This window comes from Bison bison, unplaced genomic scaffold, assembly GCF_000754665.1.
Source record: "Bison bison bison isolate TAMUID 2011002044 unplaced genomic scaffold, Bison_UMD1.0 scf7180017864517, whole genome shotgun sequence".
Taxonomy (NCBI): domain Eukaryota; kingdom Metazoa; phylum Chordata; class Mammalia; order Artiodactyla; family Bovidae; genus Bison; species Bison bison.
This window is the reverse complement of record NW_011495070.1, coordinates 3,943,681-3,950,507: the sequence shown is the minus strand read 5'-3', so window position 1 is coordinate 3,950,507 and position 6,827 is coordinate 3,943,681.

The following is a 6,827-nucleotide window of genomic DNA, read 5'->3' as shown; positions in this document are numbered from 1 at the left end:
TTTGCATACGGAGAAGGCAATGGCAACCCACTCCAGTACTCTTGCCTGGAAAATCCCGTGGATGGAGGAGCCTGGTAGGCTGCAGTCCGTGGGATCGCTAAGAGTTGGACACGACTGGGCGACTTCACTTTCACTTTTCACTTTCATGCATTGGAGGAGGAAATGGCAACCCACTCCAGTGTTCTTGCCTGGAGAATCTCAGGGACTGTGGGGCCTGGTGGGCTGCCGTCTATGAGGTCGCACAGAGTTGGACAACAACTGAAGCGACTTAGCAGCAGCAGCAGCATATATTATGTGGCTTGCCTGGTGGCTCAGATGGTCAAGAGTCTGCCTGCAATGCGGGAGACCTGGGTTTGATCCCTGGATCTGGAAGATCCCCTGGAAAAGGAATTGGCAATCCACTCCATCACTCTTGCCAGGAAAATCCCATGGACGGAGGAGCCTGATAGGCTACAGTCCATGGGGTCGCAAAGAGTCGGACAGCAAGGTTGGGTTGCTATTCTCTATGACATACTGGGATACTTGGACATGGATATAATCTTGTTTTTAGCTAATGTGTGCATACATTAAAAAAATGAAATATAGTTGATATACAATATTAGTTTCAGGTATACTATGTAAGTATTTGACATTTGCCTATATTATAAAATAATCACCCTAAGTGTAGTAGCCATGTGTCTCATACAAAGTTATTACATCATTATTGACAAAGTTCTTAATGCTATCAGTTCAGTTCAGTTCAGTTGCTCAGTCATGTCGACTCTTTGCAACCCTATGGATTGCAGCACACCAGGCTTCCCCGTCCATCACTAACTCCTGGAGATTGCTCCAACTCATGCCATCCAACTATCTCATCCTCTGTCATCCCCTTCTTCTTCTGCCTTCAATCATTCCCAGCATCAGGGTCTTTTCTAATGAGTCAGTTATTTTCATCAGGTGGCCAAAACACTGGAGTTTCAGCATCAATCTTTCCAGTGAATATTCAGGACTGATTTCCTTTAGGATTGACTGGTTTGATCTCCTTGCAATCTAAGGGACTCTCAAGAGTCTTCTCCAACATCACAGTTAAAAAGCATCAATTCTTCAGTGCTCAGCTTTCTTTAGGGTCCGACTCTCGCATGCATACATGACTACTGGAAAAACTATAGCTTTGATTAGATGGACCTTTGTCAGCAAAGTAATGTCTCTGCTTTTTAATATGGTCTCCAGGTTTGTCATAGCTTTTCTTCCAAGGAGCTAGCATCTTTTAATTTCATGGCTGAAGTTACCAACTACAGTGATTTTGGAGCCCAAGAAAATAAAGTCTGTCACAGTTTCCATTGTTTCCCCATCTATTTACCATGAAGTGATGGGACCATCTATTTGCCATGAAGTGAAGATCAAATAGATCTTTATTTTTTGGCAAATAGATCTTTATTTATTTTTTGGCAAATAGATCTTTATTTTTTGACTGTTTTAAGCCAGCTTTTTCACTGTCTTCTTTCATTTTCATCAAAAGGATCTTCAGTTCCTCTTTGCTTTCTGCCATAAGGATAGTGTCATCTGCATATCTGAGGTGATCTTTATATTTGGTATATCTTTATGCTAAATATATACATATATATATATAAAGTCACTCAGTCATGTCCGACTCTTTATGACCCCATGGACTGTAGCCTACCAGGCTCCTCAGTCCATGGGATTTTCCAGGCATGAATACTGAAGTGGGTTGCCATTTCCTTCTCCAGGGTATATATACACACAAACATATATACATACAGGCTTCACTGGTGATTCAGATATTAAAGAATCTGCCTGCAATGCAAGAGACCCAGGTTCGATCCCTGGGTCAGGAAGATCCCCTGGAGAAGGGAATGGCAGTTCATTCCAGCATTCTTGCCTGGAGAATTCCATGGGCAGAAGAGCCTGGTGGGCTACAGACCATGGGATTGCAGAGTCACACACGACTGAATGACTAACACTTTATCTATAGTCACTCAGTCATGTCCCACTCTTTGCCATCCCATGGACTGTAGCCCACCAGACCCTATATATATATATATATATATATATATATATATACATTTATAACTTATTTATTATGTATTTTATGTAACTGAAGGTTTTTGCCTCTTAATCTCCTTCACCTTTTATACCTATCTCTGTCACCCATTATGCATATCTCTGTCACCTAATCTTTGTCAGCTCGTATGCCTACCCTCCTCAAACTTCCTCTCTTCTGGCAACTACTGGTTTGTTCTCTGTATCTATTAGCCTATTTTCATTCTTTTTGTTTTGTTCCTTAGATTTAATATGCAAGTGAAATCATGTGATATTTGTCTTTGTATAATTTCACACAGCATAATACCCTCTAGATGCATCCATGTTGTCACAAATGGCAAGATTTCATTTTTTTAATGGCTGAGTAAAATTCCCTTGTGTGTATGTATGTATATACACAAACATTTGTATATACCTGCCACATCTTCTTTATCCATTTGTCTATTGATGGGAACTTCTGTTGCTTTTATATGTTGGCTATTATAAATAATGCTACCATAAAATATGGAAAGCATATATATATACATAGATAGATACTGAAAAATAGAATTGCTGGATCATATGGTAATTCTCTTTTTAATATTTTGAGGAACCTTCTTACTCCATAGAGGCTGCACCAGTTATGTTCCCACTGACAGTACAGAAGTGCTGCCCTTTCTCGACATCCTTGCCAATGCTTATTTGTCATCTCTTTGATGATAGCCATTCTGACAGGTGTGAGGTGGTATCTCAATGAAATTTTGATTTGCATTTTCCTGAATATTAGTGTTCAGAAAGCTGAGTATCTTTTCATATGCCTGTTGAGCATCTGTAAGTTGTTCTTGAGAAAGTATTCAGTTCCTCTCCCCTTTTTTTAACTGGGTTCTTTGTTTTTATGATGTTCAAATGTATAACTTATTTGTATGTATTGGATGTGCTGTGCTAAGTCACTACAGTTGTGTCAGACTCTTTTGTTATGCCATCGACGGTAGCCTGCCAGGTTCCTCTCCCCAAGGGATTCTCCAGGCAAGAATACTGGAGTGGGTTGCCATGCCCTTCTCCAGGGATGTATTGGATCCTAAGATTTTATTGACTATATAATTTGCAAATATATTCTCCTCTTCAGTTAGCTGATTTTTCATCTGTTGTAGTTTTCTTTGTTGTGCAAAAGTTTTGTTAGTTTGATGTAATCCCATTGATTTATTTTTGGTTTTGTTTTCATTGCTCATGTATCATGTATGCATGCTCAGTTGTGTCTGACTCTTCGTAGTGCATGGACTGCAGCCCGCCAGGCCCCTCTGTCCATGGGATTCTCCAGACAAGAATACTGGAGTGGGTTGCCATTTCCTCCTCCAGGAGATCTTCCCAACCCAGGGATCGAATCCACATCTCCTGTGTCTCCTCCATTGCAGGCAGATTCTTTACCATTAGACACCTGGGAAGAAACACAGCCAAAAATATATTGCTAAGATATGCCAGCACATTTGGAAAACTCAGCAGTGGCCACAGGACTGGAAAAGGTCAGTTCATTCCAATCCCAAAGAATGGCAATGCCAAAGAATGCTCAAATTACTGCACAATCGCACTCATCTCACACTGCTCAAAATTCTCCAAGCCAGGCTTCAACAGTACGTGAACCATGAACTTACAGATGCTCAAGTTGGCTTTAGAAAAGACAGAAGAACTAGAGATCAAATTGCCAACATCTGTTAGATCATCGAAAAAGCAAGAGAGTTCCAGAAAAACATCTATTTCTGCTTTATTGACTATGCCAAAGCCTTTGACTGTGTGGGTCACCACAAACTGTGGAAAATTCTTAAAGAGATGGGAATACCAGCCCACCTGACCTGGCTCTTGAGAAATCTGTATGCAGGTCAGGAAGCAACAGTTAGAACTTGGACATGGAACAAGAGACTGGTTCCAAATCGGGAAAGGAGTACATCAAGGCTGTATATTGTCAGCCTGCTTATTTAACTTATATGCAGAGTACATCATGAGAAACACTGGGCTAGATGAAGCACAAACTAGAATCAAGATTTCTGGGAGAAATATCAATAACCTGAGACATGCCAATGATACCACCCTTATGGCAGAAAGTGAAGAAGAACTAACGAGCCTCTTGATGAAAGTGAAAGAGGAGAGTGAAAAAGTTGGCTTAAAATTCGACATTCAGAAAACTAAGATCATGGCATCTGGTCGCATCACTTCATGGCAAATAGATGGACAAAGTGGAAACAGTGACAGACTATTTTTGGGTGCTACAAAGTCACTGCAGATGGTGACTGCAGCCATGAAATTAAAAGACACTTGCTCCTTGGAAGAAAAGTTATGACCAACCTAGACAGAATATTAAAAAGGAGAGACACTACTTTGCCAACAAGGGTCCATCTAGTCAAGGCTATAATTTTTCCAGTAGTCATGTATGGATATGAGAGTTGGGCTATAAAGAAAGCTGAGCACTGAAGAATTGATGCTTTTGAACTGTGGTGTTGGAGATGAATCTTGCGAGTCCCTTGGACTACAAGGAAATCCATCCAGTCCATCCTAAAGGAAATCAGTCCTGAATATTCTTTGGAAGGACTAATGTTGAAGGTGAAACTCTAATACTTTGGCCACCTGATGTGAAGAACTGACTCACTGGAAAAGACCCTGATGTTGGGAGGGATTGGGGGCAGGAGGAGAAGGGGACGACAGAGGATGAGATGGTTGGATGAGTTTGTGTAAACTCTGGGGGTTGGTGATGGACAGGGAGGCCTGGCATGCTGCAATCCATGGGGTTGCAAAGAGTCAGACATGACTGACAAACTGAACTGAACTGAACTGAAGACTCATGTCAAAGAGCATCAGTCTAAAAAAGTTATACTTTTTATGATTTCAGATCTTACATTTAAGTCTTTAGTCTATTATGAGTTTACACGGTGTGAGAAAGTAATCCAGGTTGATTCTTTTGTATGTAACTCACAAGTTATTCCAACACTGTTTATTAATAATACTGTCTTTCCCCCATTGTATATTCTTGGCTCCTTTATCATAGATTAATTGACCATATACCTGTGAGTTTTTTTCTGAGCTCTCTATTCTGTTCTCTTGATCTAGTGTGTCTATTTTTTTGTGCCAGTACCAAAGTATTTTATTTATTTATTTTTACCATACTCTTTTAATTACTATAACTTCATATAATTGTTTGAAATCAAAGTGTGATACCTTCAACTTTGTTCTTCTCTCTCAAGATAATTTGGATATTTAGGTACTTCTATGTTTCCCTACAAATTTGTATTTGTATGTTTCCCTGCAAATTTGTATTTGTATGTTTCCATATAAACAAGGCAAAGGCTAATAAAGTTTTGCCAAGATAAGGCACTGGTCATAGGAAATACCCTGTTCCAACACCACAAGAGAAGACTCTACACATGGACATCACCAGATGGTCAACACCAAAATCAGATTGACTATATTCTTTGTAGCCAGTGATGGAGAAGCTCTATACAGTCAGCAAAAACAAGACCGGGAGCTGACTATAGCTCAGATCATGAACTCCTTATTGCCAAATTCAAACTTAAACTGAAGAAAGTAGGGAAAACCACTAGACCATTCAGGTATGACCTAAATCAAATCCCTTATGATTATACAGTGGAAGTGAGAAATAGATTTAAAGGACTAGATCTGATAGGCAAGAGTACCTGATGAACTATAGATGGAGGTTCGTGGCATTGTACAGGAGACAGGGATCAAGACCATCCCCATGGAAAAGAAGTGCAAAAAAGCAAAATGGCTGTCTAAGGAGGCCTTAAAAATAGCGAGAAAAAAAGAGAAGCAAAAGCAAAGGAGAAAAGCAAAGATATAAGCATCTGAATGCAGAGTTCTAAAGACTAGCAAGGAGAGAAAAGAAAGCCTTCCTCAGCGATCAATGCAAAGAAATAGAGGAAAATAACAGAATGGGAAATACTAGAGATCTCTTCAAGAAAAGTAGAGATACCAAGGGAACATTTCATGCAAAGATGGGCTCGATAAAGGACAGAATGTTATGGACCTAACAGAAGCAGAAGATATTAAGAAGAGGTTGCAAGAATACATAGAAGAACTGTACAAAAAAGATCTTCACGACCCAGACAATCATGGTGGTGTGATCACTGACCTAGAGCCAGACATCCTGGAATGTGAAGTCAAGTGGGCCTTAGAAAACATCACTACAAACAAAGCTATTGGAGATGACGGAATTCCAGTTGAGCTATTTCAAATCCTAAAAGATGATGTTGTGAAAGTGCTGCACTCAGTATGCCAGCAAATTTGGAAAACTCAGCAGTGGCCACAAGACTGGAAAAGGTCAGTTTTCATTCCAGTTCCAAAGAATGCTCAAACTACTGCACAATTGCACTCATCTCACAGGATAGTAAGTAATGCCCAAATTCTCCAAGCCAGGCTTCAGCAATAAGTGAACTGTGAATTTCCAGATATTCAAGCTGGTTTTAGAAAAGGCAGAGGAACCAGAAATCAAACTACCAGCATCCACTGGATCATTGAAAAGGCAAGAGAGTTCCAGAAAAACATCTATTTCTGCTTTATTGACTATGCCAAAGCCTTTGACTGTGTGGATCACAATAAACTGTGGAAAATTCTGAAAGAGATGGGAATACCAGACCACCTGACCTGCCTCTTGAGAAGCCTATATGCAGATCAGGAAGCAACAGTTAGAACTGGACATGGAACAACAGATTGGTTCCAAACAGGGAAAGGAGTAGGTCAAGGCTGTATATTGTCAGCCTGCTTATTTAACTTATATGCAGAGTACATCATGAGAAATGCTGGGC